Raw genomic sequence first — 20,088 nt, forward strand, 5'->3', positions numbered from 1 at the left:
TTTACTCTCTTCCTTCTACTTTTGTGTGTCCTTTAAAAATCTCAGCTCCTTAGAAAGCTTCTTGTATTCCACAAAATAAGATATTTACATACGTTCTCTCCCATTTTTTCCTCATTTGTGATTGAAGTAGTGGGTTTTATTTTTTGACCTATCTTTTTGTTTTAGGTCTCTGGCTCTGGGACATTCTTATATTTTCTCTGAACCACTAAGCAATTTAAGATACTTGTCTTACTTTGCTTTATGTTTTCTTTCTTAGCTGTAATGAACTCTAAGGTGATATGTTCAATTTTTCCCAAGGTTCCTGTCACTTTCACTTCACTAACATATTCTTCTTTGTTGGTAGGAATTAAACCCAAGGTAGCAGTTCCATTCTTTGCTTCGTTGCTCTCTGAATGATGAAATTGCTGATAGAAAGGCAGAAGATAAAGAAGAGTAATTCCTCCAATTCAGATCTTAATTAGTTTATTGTCTTCTTGGTTTTGCTGAATTCTTTTATTTTTAAATATTTGCCAGTTCTCTTTTTATTTTGACCTCTCACTTCAGTCAACTTTCTTTTCATTTTATTTAGTCTTTCCATCACTTTTATAGAATTTAGTGTTTGGGTATATCACCGAGAACACAGAGTAGATGTATTCTAAATTTCCTTTTGTCTTCTTGAGAATAATTTTCTCTTGCATCTTTAAGGTATTGTCTTCCTCTTTTATGTTATACGATCTTTTAATTTGGGTTTTTGATTAATTGTTTTTTAAAGGCAAGGGATTTATTCAGTTTCGGTGTTTGTCAAAGGTGAGATTATATATCCCCTTTTGTCAAAGGTCGGATATGTATATCTCCATCACTATCAACTTTGGAACTACAGAATTTACTTCTCAAATATTAAAGTGGAGGGCAAGAATCTCACTAAATTTCTGGTCTAAAGGAGGCACATGTCTGTGGGGCAACTATACTTCTGTTCCTATTATTTGGTCCTCTACTTGGAGGACCAAATTTAATTTAATTCTAGATAATTTGAAGCAATTCCGATTCACCTTTCTAAAAGAGATGCATAAAATCTAATTTCTAGAATACTTTTCTGCCAATGTTTTTCTTATGTCTGCTCCTACTGTTAGGGCTCTTATATTCCAGGGCACAATATGTCATTCTTCCCTTGTCTCCTTTTGCCTCTTGTTGCATTTCTGGGAACTGAAATCTTCCAACTGAGTGCAGTTAGAAATGTGTTGCTGGGAGGTGGCCAGGAAACATCTCTGGCTACCTGCAGCTCCTGAGCATAAGGGGGTGAGAGCTGCTTTTTGGTTGGCTCTTTCAGTCCAAAGTCTCTGGTACATTGCCGGAACACATGGATGTAAGGGTTGCCTCTCTGGATGCTTTAAATTCAGGCATAGGGGAGTTCTCGCCCTTGCCTCCTCCAGTTTATTCCATTCATGAAATAGATAAGGTAGAGTGACCATTTAGCAAATAAAAATATAAGACACAGTTAGGTTTGAATATGGGTAAACAATCAATAATTTTTTTTTTTAGTATGAGTATGTCCTAAATATTGCATAGGACATACTTATTCCAGAAAGTTATTTGTCGTTTATCTGAAATTCTAAATTAACTGGACACTCTGTATTTTATCTGGCAACCATACAGGAAGAGAAAAATTTCCCCAGTGTTTGTGAATCATTAGTGAGGTCTTTATCCTTTTGTCTCTCATATACTGATGTAACAGTGTCTTTTTCTGATTTGCTAAGGGTTGCCCTTCCCAGTTTCCTTCATCTGCTGGGCTGGTCAATGATGGGAGGACTGGAGGAAATTTGTAGAGTCTGGGAGTCTTCAGAGAGGAAATGAAGACCTAGACTCGGCCCTTTTACTAAGTATTTATTATTATGCACAGAGTTGCTTTGTGCATTGAACTTGGCATGATTAAGAAAAGACCTAGTAAGAAAGAACGTTGGAGACTCTTAAACACACCCCTGTTGTGGCCTACATTACTCAATGGGAAAGGATGTATGGAAACGCACATGACTGGACCTGGAAGACCCATCTGACTCAGCCACTATGCTTGGTAAATTAAACAGCTGTAGGCGTGGGTGCCATGCCATACCTCTGAGGGAGCAGGCTGCTCCTCTCTTGAAGAATCACTGTGGCCATTGTCTGGATCTACAACAGTAAAGGCGAGGGTGCAGCAATTCAAAAGGTCACATGGGGCCACGGGAGATCAGTTTTCATCAGTAAATTGTGCCAGGAGCAGGACACCAGCAGCCTTCAACAGGGCCCTTCAGTTTTCTAATCAAGTCCTCTAGTTTTCTGTCTCTGAGGCATGTGAATCTAGAGGTCCCTGGGGTCTTGAACAATTTGAAGGACAAGAGAGATACTGGACTCCTTGCCAGTCTAGCAATTAGAAAGTGGTTTTAATTTGAAAAGTTAATAGGTGTGACCTCATTTTTATTCAAAACTATTGGAGCCTCCTATTACAACATATACACATATATTTTATAAATGTGACATCATAACATATAATGTTTTATTGTTAAGTTCTGTAAAAGTTTCTTTTTCTTTTTCCGAGATGTCACGACCTGAGAAGACTGTATATATTTTCTGTGGTCTTTGTGTTTGGCAGTTTTGAATATATAGCTTAGATCATTGAAGATCTGTTTATGAAAGAATTTCAAGTTTTGTGATTCTTTATGATTCCTGAATCTTTTTATTCTTTATCAGCTTGTACCCATTAATAATTTTTAAAGACCCAGCTCAAAAATTCACCTGTAATAAGTAGTCACCCTTGAGTAATTGCTTTTAACTTAGATTAACTCATTTAACTTTGATGCCTTGGCTGTTATATCACATAATCTTACATTTATGCATATGTTGATTTAAATATATTGGTCGTTGATTCTCTTGATTGCATTCTTCTGGGAGAAATATAAGAGAATGTATTTATGAACTTAAGGTAAGAAATAATTTATTAAATAAACCCCCCAAAACATAAGCTGTAAAAGAAAAGACTGAAATATTTAATTACATTAATATACATACTTCCTTTGTGAAGAAATATACCATAAAAGAAGATAAATAAAAGATAGCAATTGAGAGGATATAGTTGCAAATCGTCCATTTAAGTGGATTGCATTATTGTTCCCCATTCTTCACCCTCTCTGTATTGGTGCCCTTTGCCATGTGCTTTGCAGCTCTTCCCAGTAGAAACAGAGTCTTTCCCTGCCCCATTAGTGTTAGACTTGCTTTCCTCATTGGAATGTGGGCAGAAAAGGCAGAGTGCCAGTTTGGAGCTTACACCTTAAGAAGCACTGTGTGTTTCTACCTGCTCTTCTTGTATTTTTGCTATTACCATGGGAAGAATAGACAAGTAGAAAAGTCTAACTCCTGCTAGACTACTTGTCGAAGGAGAATGAGAAATATGTGGAGCACACCTGGATTCTAAAACACCAGTTTGGAGTAACCCAGCCGGCCCCATCTTGGATTAGCCAACTGCCAGCCAACTGCCAGCCAACTTGAAAATGCACAAGAGAAAATATTTTATGCCACTAAATTTTAGGGTAGTTTGTTATGTAGCATTATTGTATAGCCTACTCATAGACCATTCAACGAAGATGATTTAGTATAAGATTTTATAGAGAAGTCCTAAAAAATTAATAAGGAAAAGAACAATGCAACAGGGAAATGGGTCAGTAATCAGCAAAAAGGTAACTCACAGAAGAAGAAATTGGAATGATTAATAAGTAAGTGAAAAGATATTTAGCTTGCTTCACTAGTTATCAGGTAAATATAGATTAAAACAATGATAGGATACCTTATCATACCTATTAGACTGGTAAAAATTTGTGTCTGGCCATAACCTAATACATATAAGGATATGAAAAAAATGGAACTTTCATATACAGATGGTGGAATGTTTAAGGATACAAAGAGAGACACATCAAGCAGGTAGAGGGCATTTTCAAGGAATATTACTGACAAAGGATTATATCCAGAATATATAGAGAATTCTTGGAAATCAGTAAGAAATAAACAGGCAACCTTGGAGAAAATGTATAAAAAACACAAGTAAGCAATTCACAGGAAGACTACTTGAATGGCTGGGTAGTCAATCTAAAATATATCACCACTTACATTGATAATTAAAAGTGCAAATGGAAACAACAAGTTCGCATCTCCCATGTTGGCAGAACTTGAAATGTTATGCATTATTTTGTGCTGGTGAGGAGATGGGGACGTGTGAATTCACATGCTCTGCTGGTGATATTATTTTGGAGACCAGTGACAATTATTGAAATTGAACACTCACATGCATTCTGACCCAAAAATCTACTTCTGAATTGTATTAGTTTCTAAGGCTGCCATAACAAAACACCACAGACTGGATAGCTTACATAAAAGAAATTTATTTTCTTAGAGTTTGAAGGCTAGAAATCAAAGACTGAGATGTTGGCAGGCAGGTTTGCTTTCTCCTGAGGTCTCCCCCTTGGCTTGCAAATGGCTTTCTTCTCTCTCTTCACATGGTCTTCCCTCTGTGTGTGTCCAGATCTGTTCTTATAATGATATTGGATTAGGGCCCACCTTAATGGCCTCATTTTAACCTAATCATATTTTACAGGCCCTCTTTCAATATATAGCTACATTCTGAGGTACAGGAGGTTAGGACTATAAACATATGAATTTTGGGAAGGACACAATTCAGCCCATAGCAATGTATATACCAGAGGGACTCTTGCATAGGTACACAAAGAGTCACAAATGAGAATGTTATTATAGCCTTGTTTCTCATAGCAAAGAGTTAGATACTACCTTGATATTCTTGGATTGGGATATAGACAGATGAAATCCATTACCAATGCAAATATTAGAATGATACAAATGGAAAATAAAGGACAAACTAAGTCAATTATATTTGTTGGGAACTCATTTTTCTCAAATAACAAGAAATCTGGAGGTAAGAAGTCAGAGCTGATGACGTCAAGGACCCAAGCTCTTTCTATAATTCTGCTCTGTCATTTTTCCTTCTCAGCTGTGCAGTAAGACTGCTTTTATGTCCTGGCATTGTACCACAGAGATTAGAAGGAAGGACCAAGGGCCACGGCGATATTGTCTGACTCCCTTTTTATAGGGAAAACAAAAGTGTTGCCAGAAACCTTCTCAGCAGACTTCTGCTGACATCTCATTGACCTTCCAGAATTCTGTCACATGCCAATCTGAATTGTGAAGAAGACTGGGGAATCTTGTGTCCTGGTTGCATAGCAGTGAAAGGCAAGGAAGAACAAAGCTGGAACTATGCGTTGGGTTAATTAACCTGTGGTGTTAACCACATCTATATAGTTCAACATGGATAGACCACTAAAACATCATACTGAAGGGGAGAGAGAGAGGGAGGTAGAGATAGGAAATATAATACTGTTTGTATAAATTTAAAAATCCATCCATACATAAAGCTATGTATCATATGTAAAAATATTATGGAAAGTTGATTGGAAAGGTATCTATTTAACTACTACAGAGTGATTGCCTATAGGAAAGGAGGAATAGAATGGAACTGAGGTTGGGGATACAGAATATGACAAAAATTACAAGAAAACAAGCTTTTTATGGACCAGTTCCATCAGTTGAACTTTAACTGAAGAGCATGATTGATTATATCAATCTAATTCTGTACACTCAAGACCCAGGAGAAAATAAGTGGGAATGGCTTGGGAGTATGTGTGTGTGTAGGTTACTCAGGTTGTTGGGTAAGGTTATTATTCAGAGTTGAAGAACTGTGACTCGCTATGTCTATGACTGAGTTAAATTATTTTCCTTGACTCTATGATGAACTTCATTTGTTTTTTTCAATACAATTGAAGGCTTGCTAGAAATAATGTTATAGTTTAAGTGTAGTGACTATAACAGTTATTTTTGGACAATTTAGGGATATTATGAGTTTTGCAAAATGGATTTTCTTTGTTTTTGTCCATATATTTCTTTTGCTATATAATGCAAAATTAGTAGACTTGACTTTTTAGAGTCAGTATGGACATGAATTAAATAAACATAGCTACTTGGTAGTGAAATCCATCACTCTATAGTTTTCTGTTATTATCCTTGGAAACAGAGTGGGAGAAAGGATTTCCTTCCTCACTCTCTAATGTAGCATCAGCTACATAATGACTCTCTGATCTGGAATGAAGCAGGTTGGCACAACTCTGTAAGTCTTATGTGAGAACAAGACACCAGAGGTTTCTATTTTTACTTATAGTTGTTCTTTTGCTTTTAGTTCAGTATTCTATCCTTTAACTATACCTTACCCAATTCTTTAAACAAGCATACACAATTTATTAATATGTGTTAGTGCATTTTTCATTTTCTATATTAAGTATTTGTTACAGTTTTGGAAGCAGTCCGTAAACTCTTCCATTTTAGGACCATGTTTCCTTGTTACCTAATTATAAGTTATTTTCATGAATGGGGTAAATGACTTTCCTTGGTGAAATGGATTCAATTTGCTAAATAAAAATATGTGACCTTAATGACCCTTCATTTATTTTAAAATCAAATGGACAGTCTGTTTGATATCTCTCATAATAGCCTTCTAAAATTCAATGGTATTTGATTTGGAAAAGTAGAATTTCACAAAGAGAAAAGTATTTTTCCACAAAATATCATTAATTGATTAGTGAATTATTTAGCACTGTAATGAGCACTCCTTTAGATTCTATGGGTAATTTTATAAATAATTACTCTTCATAGCAACTTTATAGGTCTTATTTCACAACATTAGGAAAATGGGGTCAATGGAGGTCAACATGGACAAGGCCTAACATTGTAAAGTGGAGCCTGAACTTGAACCAAGTTTGCCATGCATTTCTGCCTATTCCTTTCATGGCTTCCTCTCTCTTCCCACCCCTAATTGGTACTCATTTTGCAAAGTACTATCCTTTGTACCTTATCTCCCTCTACTCTTAGCCTTGGGAGAGCTCTTCTAGTCTCATGGTTTAAGTCATAATATGGATGCAGAGGTACCATATCTCCATCTTTAGGCTTGATTTTTCTGCTGAGCTCTAGGATTCTGAAGTTTCACTTGACAATGAGGCATAACCATTTGCATATGCCACTCAAACTTCAAACTCATCATACCTAATGTATGTCAGAGTCAGGACTTGCTGTAAATCTACTCATTGGTGTCAACATTATCTGTTACAAACCAATTCTAATAGTTTAGGAAGGAAATAAATTGTTTTAAAGATAAAATGAAACATAGAAAGTGTATTGAAAATTCAAATAAACATTAAAAGTTAGGAGATATTTTTGCTAAAATTAAAAATGATTATTTTAAATAAATAGTATCTATTCACTAGTCATCCAATCCACCCCCCTAATAAAAACCTACTATTTCTTAAAAAGTTTTTTTTTTTTTTTTAGCTACAAATAGAATTGAGACTAACAATGCTTTTAGATGTAGATTCTTAAGGCACCTAGGGAAACCAAAAATCACTGAATGAGTCATAATCAGGAAGCCTATTTCAGGAACCAAACTCAGAGTTGGAAAGTAAAGTGGAATTAAGTGGTTAGATGAAAACAGAAAAAAAAATTAGTTATCTGTATATTCTAAAATGTGTGCAAGGTTGGCAAAAAGGATAAGCAGATTACTGAAAAAAAAAAATGACTTTTCCGTTTGTTTCTTGGTGCTTACCTAAAAAGTTAATTTGAAAAATAATTCTGAGTATCTCTTTTGTCCTGTAGAGAATGTATCATTTTAAAAAATTAAAGACACAAAATTTCATGAAACAATCAATAACAGTTAAAGAAATATTATGTTTTATTTCTAAATGTAAGATATGATTTTTACATGGGTACCATTAGTTATTATATGAGGAAAGAAACTGAACTTTGCTTTCATTATCAAAAAGAGAATTTTCTTTTGAAGGAAAAGAAGCTACAACTTTCTATTTTGAATCACAATTGAAGAAGATTATTATTTCCTTTTTTCTTTGGAAAAGTTAACACTTTAGCATAAAGGATGTGTCATTACTGGCAAGTCTGAAAGCAAGTCTTTGAGCTTTTAGATCTGTTTTATTTTTTCCCATAGTTAACTTAATAAACTTGATGTTTGTGATAATAGCTTCAGAGAAGCACAGGGCATTTTTATTTTCAGTCAAGATAAATTTCTGGTGGTTAATGACTTCAGCTAATCAAATAGTAAAATTTTTATTTTTAGAGTAAATCAGGCAAATCAATGTTTGTGCATTTCCAAACTGAAGTGAGTGTTAAGTTGTAAAATAATTTGTAGCTTCTATGAGGTCTTTGTTAGTCTTAACTTTGCATGCTCATGAGAAATATAATAATGTTGCGATAACAGGACACATATCTTCTAAAATTAGGCTGTAGCTCCTAATATATAATAGATAATCAGCAAATGTTAACCTAGGTGATTAGAAAATATTAAAGAATTTAAAAATGTCATATGTAATTTTGAGGAGAAATTATTTTATTTTACAGTGTAGTTCTATTTCCTTTGTAATGTGTTTTAGATTTTCTAATGGGGCTTGGAATCTTTCTGTAAGGTTTTTGTTTGTTTGTTTGTTTTTGTTCTCAGAAAAACCTGAGGTTATGGAAAGTCATAGTAATGGTTAAACCCAATTCTGCTACTTCTTAGCCTTCTAGTTCTTTTCTTTCACCGCCATGAGAATGCATCTGATTGAACTAATTGAGGAAGAAGTAATGGTAGACTTTGTCACAGATGAGAACTAGTAAACTCCAATATGGGCTCTATAAGTCAAACGTATATGGATAAAATAAAATGGGATATTTCTGAATACCTTTAATAGGGAAAGTTGAGATGTTGTGTCCCAGTTCAATTACAAAAATAAATGTCAATGGGTATAACACCATGGGCTTTTAAAATGAAATGATACCCTCTGCTGGCTAAATGAGGGATGGTGTTTGAAAACGAGTAGCTTTTTCTTTCTTTTCGTTTTACTTTTTTAAATAGGGCTGATTGCTGTATTAAAAGATTGAGTGGCACAGCATTTTGAGAAATAATATAGGGAAAATTATAAATATGAAGAATAAAGGCAACGTATCACATAAATATTTTCTGAAGTCAAAGTAATATGGAAATACCCACAATTAAAATTTCCTCATCTTTTGATCTACTTTTTTAACCATGGATATAGGCTATAGGAAGGAAAATACAGCAGGGAGCAAAATACATGGATCTTCTGCCCCAGTCTTCAATAACAATTCTAATTAATCCAAGATTTTTAAATTATTATCATCAGTTAAGTTACTGTTGTAAGAGCAATTGGCAAGTATCTAGAGGCGAGATGAGAGCTGCTTTTTTTCTGGGTACCCTTACTTAATTTGTGTTAAAAATAATTAGAATATTTTTAAGTAATTTAGAAGTTCGATAAGTTCAGGGCAGTGTCACATTGCATACTTGTTTTAAAATGTTTTCTTTCTACTCTTAAAATTCTTAAAGCTACTTTGGAATGTTTTTGAGACATAATACACACAAAAGTTATGTTTAAAAGCTAATGCCTGATAATATGTCATTATTACATCGCAAATTTGAGAAATAAAATTTCAAGTCTGATTCTACTGTTTGATGTAGCTCTTCACTGGCGTGTTGCTTTAAGAGCACCCATCCCCCAAAGCCACTATGTCCCGTCAGTCATCCTGAAATACACTAGAGTGCTTGTCAGGCTGTTTGCTCACAGATGCATCATAAGCCGAATTGTGAGCCATCATAGTGGCACTGAATTTCTAAACATAAGAAATTGCTTAGACAATTGGTTTAGTATCTTTATATGGGCAATACTCTGTCCTGCACTAGGTGAGTGAAGTGTCAAACTTTTTAAAATCAAACTTCGCTGTAAGGCAAATCCTAATAATTGTAGATTATCTGTTGCTTTGGTTAGATAACTTTGGGGAAATGAAAGGACATTATTTCTATAAAATGGGATGAATAGAAACTATGTTGTGTATTCATTACTTTTATAACTAATTTTCCTTTTCATAACACTAAACTCTAAACTACTTTACGAAAGCTCCAATTTTATAAACATCTACTTTTTTGAGTAGATTAGCAGGCATTTCAGATTTAGATAAAAATATGATTCTCTTGCACATTTTTTTCTTTCATAACAACTCAAGCAGACTCAATTGAGCAGAAGCTCAATTCTGCTATTTGGAATGTTAATTAGTAATTTTAAAAATGCACTAAAACGAATTCTCATGTACCAATGCCCAAGCTATAGTAGTTTTACATCAGAGCATTTAAAAATTCCTCCTGTGTAACCGAGCTTTTACTATTTGAGTAACTTTATGCAAGACACTGGAAGCTTTACATTCTTTACACATCAAACTTGTGCAGAAAGCAGATTCTTTGTGTAAACAATTTAATTTCTATTATGGGCCTCTAAACTTAAACTGTGCATTGATGCTTGTCCTATATTTTTTATATGCAGCCTTAAATACTTTTAAACAGAATTGATAAAAGCGAAAAAAAAAAAAAAGAAGGAACTTGTAGATTTTGGTACTTAGATGTTCAAAATGGTAGAGAATAGTTAAGAGGCAGCAAGGAGTTAAAATTTTAAGGCTTTATCTAGGATAAAAGAGAAGAGATTGCTTTTGCAGATACATGGAATGATTATTTATTTATTCCTTGCCTTGTTCTAGAAAGGATTTAAGATGACTTGCAAGACTATATGAAATTCAAGATAGAATAAATTAAAAGTGGAGTGAAAGAAGGAAGAAAAACAAGTAAGATGATATAAAACAGAGCCAGGAATAAGGCAAATAATCCAACAGATCTCAACTATGATTTTATGACACTGGCGTGTTATGGATAGATGGGAGAGAAAATATGGGGTTACAAAAATCTTTTGGGGGAATTTCATGCAAACTAGCTGTCTCCCTTATAAAGGGTGGCAGTCCAGAGTGAGGAGAGTATGTTGGACAGTGAATAATAAATATACTTTAAATGTCACTTGTGTTTTATCGGGAAAAAAAGTAGAGAACCGCTGTTCTTTTAACGCACACACTGATTCATGTTGGCATAAGTGTGGCTCCAAGTTTTGTAGGAGCAGAAAAAAATTTGTTCTGTTACTCAACTCAGAAGAAAGATTAAAGAGGTTTAGTTTTTTTGGAAATGAGAATTTATCTAAATAAGGTCAAATACCTACATGTTAGAACAGACAAGAGCAAGCCAACGTATAAAATAAAAAATATATAGCAATTTTGTATGACTATAGTCTTAGTATTTTTTTTTTTTTCTAATAGAGCGTTGTAAATGAGATTAGCTACGGTTGGCCTTTAACTTTTTCAATCTAGCAATAAATTTAACTTGAATTTCAGCTTCTGTTAGGTCAAAATTAACTGGATCACGCTAACTGGGAAAAAAGCTTTTTTGGTAGGAGGGAAGAATTCAGAGGCAGGACTTCTTGATACTCAAAAAATAACTACTGTGTTGAAGACTCTGAGCTCTGTGCTGTGTACCCTACTAAAACCAGCTTGTGTAAGTATATGTGCTTAGATTCTTGGTTCTTTCACTCAATGGTATTAAAAAAAGGACAAAAGTGTATCAGTTAAAATTTTGCTAAGAATCTTCAGATATTAACATGATGATTCGGGGACAATAATTTGCCTTTTTAAAAATTTCATTGTTAAAAATAAGATCAATAAGAAATGATTATTTTTTAAAAAAGCAGTACAAAAACAAACAAAATACTCAAAGCTTTGATTGTTATAGTTTTATATTGTAAACATATATGCAGGCTGACTTAGAGTTCTTGCCAGAAAAAATTACAAATCAAATAGATAACATGTCAGATATATTGGATGACATTGAGGATAACCTGTACACACAGGTTTGAAACCTGGGAAACAAGTATTATGAAGAAGTTAAATAGGTTCAGGCATCAGATAAACTGAGTGATGTATCAAGATGCTAAAAAAAGCTAATTAAGTTTTTTATTATTAAAAGTTATTGGGATGACATTGATCAGCAAAATCCAATAAGTTTCAAGTGTACACTTCAACAATATGTTGTATATATATTGCATTGTGTGTTCACCATCCAAAGTTGGATCTCTTTCTGTCACCACATATTTGATCCCTAGTATGCCTATCTATCTCCCCCCACTCCCTTGCCCTCTGGTAACCACTAGTCCACCGTCCATGTCCATCAGTCTGTTTGTTTGTCTTGTTGGTTTGTTGCTTTTAGATTTATATCCCACATATGAGTGATATCATGTGGTTTTCAACTTTTTCTGACTTATTTTGCTTAGCATGATTATCTCAAGATCTATCCATGATGTTAACTTTTGAAAGCATTAATTCAGAAATCTTAGTGAGAAATCCACTCAAAGAGCTTATAGAGCCAATGGATATTAGTAGAAATTTATTCTGACAATTGTATACAGTCATATAACCACCATCACCGCAATCAAACAGAACAGTTCCGTCAATCCAAAACTTTCCTTATGCCCTCTGTAGTTTATTTACTTCCTTAACCCTCCTCTGAGGCCAACTACTATCTGTTTTCTGTCCTTTTATTTTTGCCCTTTCAAAAATGTTATATAAGTGGAATCATACAGTGTATATTTACTTTTGTCTGACTCATTCACTTAGCATGATGCTTCTGAGAGATATTCATTTTGTTGTCTGTATCAATAGTTATTTTTCTTGAATATTATGCAACGATATGATTATACCACAAATCTTTGTATCTGTTCACCTGTTGATGGCAATTTGAGTTGTTTCCAGTTTCTGACTATTATGAATAAGGCCACCATAAACACTTGCATATAGGTCTCTATGTGGACATATGCTTTCATTTCTCTTGGGTAAATATCTAAGGAGTGAAATTACTCATTCATGGGATGGGTATATGTTTAACTTTATAGGAAACTGCCAAGCTGTTTTTCTAAAGTGGCTATATTAGTGAGATTTTTAGTTGCTTCTGGTAGTTAGATCTAGACATAGATTGGATTTAGGTTCAGGTCTTTTGGTAAGAATACCTATAGTTGATGTGGTGTACTTCCATTTGTGTCACATCAGAAGGCGTAGAGTCTGGATTGTCTCACTTTTGGCAGTGTTGAGATTGATCGGTGTGTTCAGGCTCCATAAGCCTGATTCTCAAAATTCCCACTAATCATTCATCGAAGAGTTTTAGCCTTTGTTATGATGGTTGTCTAGATCTATTACTTTTTTAGGAGGACGTAAATGGTAATTTTTATCATTTTATAATTCTTTATTAGTTGTGTATTGGTTAGAGTTAGTCTATAAAGAAAAACTCTTCCTCTCTTTATTATTTCATCACCTTAAAGTATAGTTCATGCCAGAAATCAAGAAAATACTTGATTATTTCTTATTAATTATTAATTCTCAGAAAAATAGGATAGTATTCTAGCCGCTTTGAAGGTGGCAAATGAGGCTATGTTTTTTTAAACTAATGAATTTTTATAAATTGGATGTGTTTCAGTGTATTGCATTTATTCTTTTAATGCTCAAATTTTCCAATTTTTGGCCAGTGAGAATCCCTTTAAATTGGCTCCTGAGCCTTTCAGTAAAGCCCAAGTGGGCCTTGCTTTCTGGCAAAGGATGTCCCAGAATCATTTTGTACATTTCCTGCCCTAGACCTTCAACCAGGCTTTTCTTCAGGGTGCCTAGTTCTTTTTATTGGGAAATAGTATTTAGCGAACACAATCTATATAATAGGTTGTCATTACTGCATACACACATAGACACATCTACATACAAGGCTAGGAAATTGATATTTTTTTTTTAGGAAGAGAAATATATAATGAAATCATACTGAAATTTCTAACTCAAATATAAGATTACAGGGTTTTAAGTTTTTTCATTTTATATTTATATTTTTTTGTTCTTATGCTGAAAACTTTATTTCCTAATAACATGAATATAATTATTTATTTTCCTTACCCTAGTATTTGTGTGTATGTGTGTGTAGGTAGAGAATAAGAATACTAAATGCAGTTTAAGATTACTTTGACAGTTTTTGCATCCTAGAGGATACCCTTCTAGAGTAAAAATACCGTGATTAGAGTAAATAATACTGAGAGTAGAGTAAAAATACTGTGTTTTGAAGTCACTTGAAATTTGTTTCCATGTGATTATGAAGCTGATGTAAATCATAGTTAAGGCTTATTTTCTTTTGTTTGCTTCTGATTATTTGAGATTGATTTATGAGTTAATTGTTTTTTAATAATGTAAAACATTTATATGATTCCAAAGTCAAAACTTTAAAATTCGGTACATTCAGAGAAGTCTAGCATTCATCCTTCTCTCCTCTACTTTATTCTTTCCCTCCTCCTGACACCATTTTAATTTTTTTTGTTTACCCTTCATTTCTTTAAAATATAATCAAGAATGCAGACATTTTTGCAATATCGCTTTTCTTATGTAAAGGTAAACACTGTTGTGCACCTTGCTTTTTTTCATGTAACAATGTAGCTTGGAAATAGAAGTGTATAGAGAGAACCTCCTCACTCCTTTCTATAGCTGTGTAGTATTTGTTTGTGTGGATATATGATAGTTTCTCTTTCTTTCTTTTCTTTCCTTCCTTCTTTCCTCCCTCCCTCCCTCCCTCCCTCCTCTCTCCATCTCTTTCTTTCTTTCTCTTTGTTCTAGAGTCAGTGAGACCTAAGACACATGGCATGAGGTAAGGAAGAGGTGTTCACCCAAGGGAAAAAGGGTTACTAGAAAATGGAATGGATTCCAAGCAGGAAGAGAATTGCTTTGGGCATACGTCACTTTTTATTTTTGCTAGTTTATATTTGGAGTAGATTTCTAGAAGTGAGACTGATGGGTCAAAGGGTAAAATACATATATACATATATACATGTACATATACATATATATATGTATTGTACATTTACATATATATATATATATGTATTGTACATTTACCCTCTATAGGAAAAATGTTTTGCATATCCAGAAGCAATGTATGAGGGTGTCTGATTCTTTAAGCCTTACTAATAGTATTTGTTATCAAAATTTTGGATATTTGCCAGTTTGAAAGATGAGAAATGCTATCTCAGTGTAGTTTTAACTTGCATTTCTTTCATTATAAATGAGATTGGCAGCTTTTTATATACTTAAGAGTTATTTGTATATTTTTCCATAAATGAGAAATTATTTTAATTTTCACCTAATTTTAAATCATATCTATTGATCCCTTGCCATGAAAGAAGAGGAAAGAAGAGTGTTTGGACTTTTCTATCTTGTTCATTGTATGATTTTGCTCGTCTCTCCACCATGTTCTTAAATGTGGTCTCAGTCCATGTGTACTGAATGATTCTAATATATCTATGTAATGTTTTATTTTTTGCTTCTATTTGTTTCTTGAGTTCTGTCTTGGTTTTCATTCCCTTATGATGTTTTATTATGTCTTTTTTGAATCTTCTAACTCTTCTTTAACTTCTTTTTAAAAGAGAGAACATGTTGTATATAGATATGTGTGTCTGTGTATTTGTGTGTGTATATATTCATATATAACTATTTCACTGAACTTTTCTTCTGTTTCTTTTATTAATTCTTGTTAATATGAACTTTTTCAGTTCCTCTTTTTTTTGCAGTTTTTATATAGAGTTTTTATTAGTGATTTTTGTATATCAGTAGTAAAAAAAAAATGTAGGGAAGATGAGGGCTTGGGTGGGAGTGAGCTGAGGTAGTTGGCAGTTTAATCCATTTGTGGTGATGAATACTTTCCCACCAAAGTTGTTATTTCCTTTGCCACTAGGAAAAGTCTTCTTTCGTTGTTTGGTGCTCTAAGACTCCATATGCTTCATGGCAGAGTCCCTTAAGTCACAGACTATTAGCATTGTGAACTAGTGATTCAGCGTTACTTCTTTCCTTCACTTTGCTTGATCTCTAGTGGTTCCCTTCACTAGGTGGATTTTGTCATAGAAATGGCACGATTTCATGCTAATTTTGCCCTACCACTCTTAAGATTCTATACTCTCAATAAGGGTCTTTATAAGGATATTCTCTCTTTGATTCTTGTACCTCTCCATGCCCTACATCTTAATACTATAGTCAGAGGACTCTTGGACAGGAATTTTAAGTTCGTGGCACTTACTTTTAGAGAAAATTACTTTCCATTGAGGTGTGTATAGGCTTTCATTCTTTAAAAAAATTTTTTTTATTTGATTAAGATTTCCTCAATTTCTTTGTAATTTGGTGTCATGACAGGTTTCCTTGAAGATGATGGTTTTAATTTTAATCTTTTTTGGCTTCAATTAGTTTTGATTTGATGGTAGGAAGTGACTTAAATATGCATATACTCTACTCTGTGTTATAAGAAATCCTAGTAGATGGTAGGATGATGATGATGCTTCACTTAGAGATCTATACAGGATACAGAGATAAGATAGTACTGCTTACTTCTACCATGTGTGTGTATGTGTGTGTGTGTGTATGTGTGTGTATGTGTGTGTATGTGTGTGTGTTAGATGTAAAGAGGATTGTTTGAGTTGAGGTTGGAAAGATGAGTAAGTATTTGTCAAGTAGTTATTGAGGAAGGGCACCCCAAGCAGATGGAACAGAATGACTAAAAGTTTAGGGGCATGAAACCATGTGGTCCATTCAGAAAACTTCAAATTCTTTAGCACAGAGAGAGTTGGGTCAAAGAGAGAGAGGTAACTGGAGAGATAGGACAGATTAAATTGCCTCGAGCCATTTAGTAGAGCCTGAATTTATTGTGTCAAAAAGAAGAATCATTAAGTGTTTTAAGCAGGGGATTAGTGTAGCATCTTATTTGTTTTAGAGAGATCACTTTAGGAATAGTTTGGAGAATTAACTGGAGTGAAAAAGAAGGGAGGCCAGTTAAAATATCACTGCAAAGTCCAGGTAAGTCTAATGAGGATCTGAACCAAGGAAGTAGCAGTAAGAATGGAGAGGAAATGCCAATATAAGGGGAATTAAGGAGTAAAAATCAATGTGACTTTCCCACTAATCTGAGGTGAAAAGAGAGGCAAAGTGAAAGAAAATATTCTAAGATGACACTAAAGCGCTGGTTTGGGGGCCCAGCTATGGTAAGGCCATTAATCTAGATCAGAAATGAAGAAGATGGCGGCAGTAGGTTTTGGGGAGAGCATGAGTTCAGATTTGAGGTGCCTGTGAGATGGTCCAGTGGGCAATGGATCCGGGGCTTCGAAGCTCAGGTGAGAGATCTGGACTATAGATAAAAATTTTGTGAACCAGAGGCTCTCAGTAGAGTTGAAACACTGGAATGAGAGTGCTCTGAGAGAACAGTGTAATGTGAGCTGTGTATAGGATGTGAAGGGTCACACCTGGGGAAAGATCCCTGCTTAACCAAGGTAGTAGGTGAGGAGCAAACAAAAGATACTGGGACAGAATGGTCAAAAAGGTAGGGGAGAAGTGTGAAAGTAATGTTTTGAAGCCAGAGCAGAAGTCTTTTATTTCCTATTTAGAGAATACTTAGCATGTGGGATGAGAAATAGTTAAGTAGGGTTAATAGTTATATCACCAGGGTTCCTGGAGACACATAAAAATTAGTGGTAAAATAGTGAACTTGGATGGTTAGATTGAATGACTGAATGATTCTGGCACAGATTTTAAAAATGTCTCTTCAAGGAGTATAGAAGAATGGAAAACTAGGAAGCAGAGAAGTTACATACTATTGGTTTTCCCAAGTGTAGAAATAGATTTTATAAAAAATAAATTGTTTTCAAACATTTTGTTCTCATTGTCTTTATTTTGATAAGCAGGCTTTTATTTATTTCTAGATAATCAGAAAGAAGAAATGGGAGTTTTTTTGGGCTTCAAATTGAGATTGACAAGAATTTCACTTCCTTCACCATTCTTGTTTTGTTCACTACTTTTTTAAAATACCGAACCTTAGGAGAATTCATATGTACTTGAGCTGTCTTATAATAATATGGAGTGGAACTGACCCGTAGGCCCAGTGGAGTTACAGCAACAAAAGCCACTGTCACTTTCAAGGTATATATTAAGGGCATATTACTTCTGCCCTGGTTGCTTAAACTTGATGCTTTATAGTTGAAGGTTATTCTTGTTCTGAGTGATTCAACAAAAGCTTCTCTAAGGCCTCACATATTTTCTTCTTAGATTTCAATTGGACTAATTTAGTTCTTTGGCTTTTTAAGTAATATATAGATAATCTTCATGCTGGGCTCCTATGAAATGGGATCTCATAGGGTCTAGACTCTGGTATAATTTTTATATGATTTTTACAAAATTAAATCGAAAGGCATTGCTACACACAATAATCTTGGGGGCATTTCTGTCCTTTTTCCCTAGCTGCAATTTTGAAAATGCATGCTATTGTGAAATACAGAGCAAGCTTTCAGTGTGAACTGACATTTTATAAAATAACACAAAAGATGTGTTATCAGGAGAGTTGTAATGAGGTTATATTGTAAAATTCTTATATACAGTGTTATTTTTCAGTTAAATCATAAATTGAGTAATAACTTTTTGCTTTCTTTGTTTTGGAGGTATATTAAACTTGACAATCAGAAGGACATAACATAAAACCTAAATATAAGTAGGATCTGTGTTTTTCTTTATTTCATATTGATTAAAGCAATGTTTTGAAAAATTTTAAACCAGTTTTGCAGCTTTCATCTAGGTTTTATGTGTGGGGGAAAAAAGTTTTATTTTGGTTACGATGGCTAGAGTAAGTACATGGTTTAATTTAATTTAATTTAGTTTGACTGTTCCCATAAAGAATGCTTAAAACTCATAATTTTGTGGAGGGAGGAGCTTGACTTGATTATTTTTCAAAGAACATCAGTTAAATGACTAAACAAAGCTTTAATAAAGAGAACTTCAAATGTTCCAAGAAGTTTTTTAAAGTTTGAATTACAATGTGCTAAAGATACTTACTTTTTATTATGAAGTATAACATTGTTTTGTTCTATTAAAACCCAGAGTTCTTGAAAGCTAAGGAAATAAAAAATGCAGACTCTTGGGGATCTCACCATATAGTGCACTGTAGCACATTTAACAATTGTAGCCCTAACCTTGGAGCGTATCATCTGCATACCACTCTAGAATTGATTTCAGAGGACTCAGGATCCTTCGTGAGGCTTTTGTGCATTAGGAATTTTTAAAAAGGAGCATTTTGGCATGTTGTATTTCTAATGAATGCACGTATAGGAAATATGCCTTAGATTTTGAAGTCAAGAGATCCAATAAAATAAGGCAAGCTTTGTTTTAAACTCTTTCATTATGAAACAAAGCTTGAAAACATTCTTGAATAATAATTACAAGTTCTATAGATGACAAAGATGTTTATTCTAAATATAGACAAGTTAATTCTGCTCTTCTGCTGAAAAGGGGATAATAATATCGACTAATATTTATTGAGCCATTGCTAGGTGTGAGAGATTTGAGCTAAGTTAGGGCTTTTATATGGGTTTCCTTGTTTAATCTTCAATAGGTTAAATAAGAACCTGCTTCTGCCCTTGCCCCTCCATACTTTATTTTTTTCTCACCAGATTGATCCTTCTAAAATATAAATCAGATCCTGTTTCTCTAGTGTTCAAACCCCTGTGGTATGTCCCATTGAGCTCAACATAATCTGCAGCCCCCCTCCTCCCATTACCTTTCTGAACTGTCTAAGAAGCTCTGTGTAGCTCATTTTCCTCGATTTACATGGGCTTCTTTGCTATTCCACAAATATGACAGCACTCTCCTGTTGGAAGGATTTTGCTCTACTTGTTATCTCTGCTTGGAATGCTCTTCTCTCAGGTTGATTAATTTTCTCACCTCTTTAAATCTTTGCCCAAATGTCCCCTTCTCAATGAGGCTAATCTTGATTTATTTAATATTGAAATTTCTCTATCACCTAATCTCACTTACTCTTTTATTTTTTATTTTTTTTCATAGCACATGTCATTTTCTAACGTACTAAATAATTTTCTTTTTTGTTATGTTTATTGTTTACAGTCTTCCTCTCTCCATGACTGGCACAAACTAGAAACTAAGTAAATAGAAGTTGAATGAATGAATAAATGAGTGATGCCAGATAGTCTAGAGATGCCTCTGATCTCACACCATTTTGCTCGTATATCTGAACAAAAGCCTAGGTAGAAAAACTTAAAC

General features: G+C 34.0%; 1 protein-coding gene across 2 annotated transcripts in view; it reads left to right on the plus strand.

Annotated features, from left to right (window-relative positions):
• The window catches only part of CTNNA3 (catenin alpha 3), a 1,378,877-nt gene that overhangs the window by 7,427 nt on the left and 1,351,362 nt on the right, over positions 1 to 20,088 (plus strand). Inside the window, exon 1 of one of the 2 annotated variants that reach the window (XM_006915591.2) lies at positions 9,664 to 9,802. The exons of the other annotated variant lie outside the window; for it this stretch is intronic. The gene's annotated coding sequence lies outside the window, so the exon portion shown is untranslated. Of the gene's footprint in view, positions 1 to 9,663; positions 9,803 to 20,088 lie in introns of those variants that run through there. 2 annotated transcript variants of the gene reach the window in all.

Source organism: Pteropus alecto, unplaced genomic scaffold, assembly GCF_000325575.1.
Source record: "Pteropus alecto unplaced genomic scaffold, ASM32557v1 scaffold155, whole genome shotgun sequence".
Classification (NCBI taxonomy): Eukaryota; Metazoa; Chordata; class Mammalia; order Chiroptera; family Pteropodidae; genus Pteropus; species Pteropus alecto.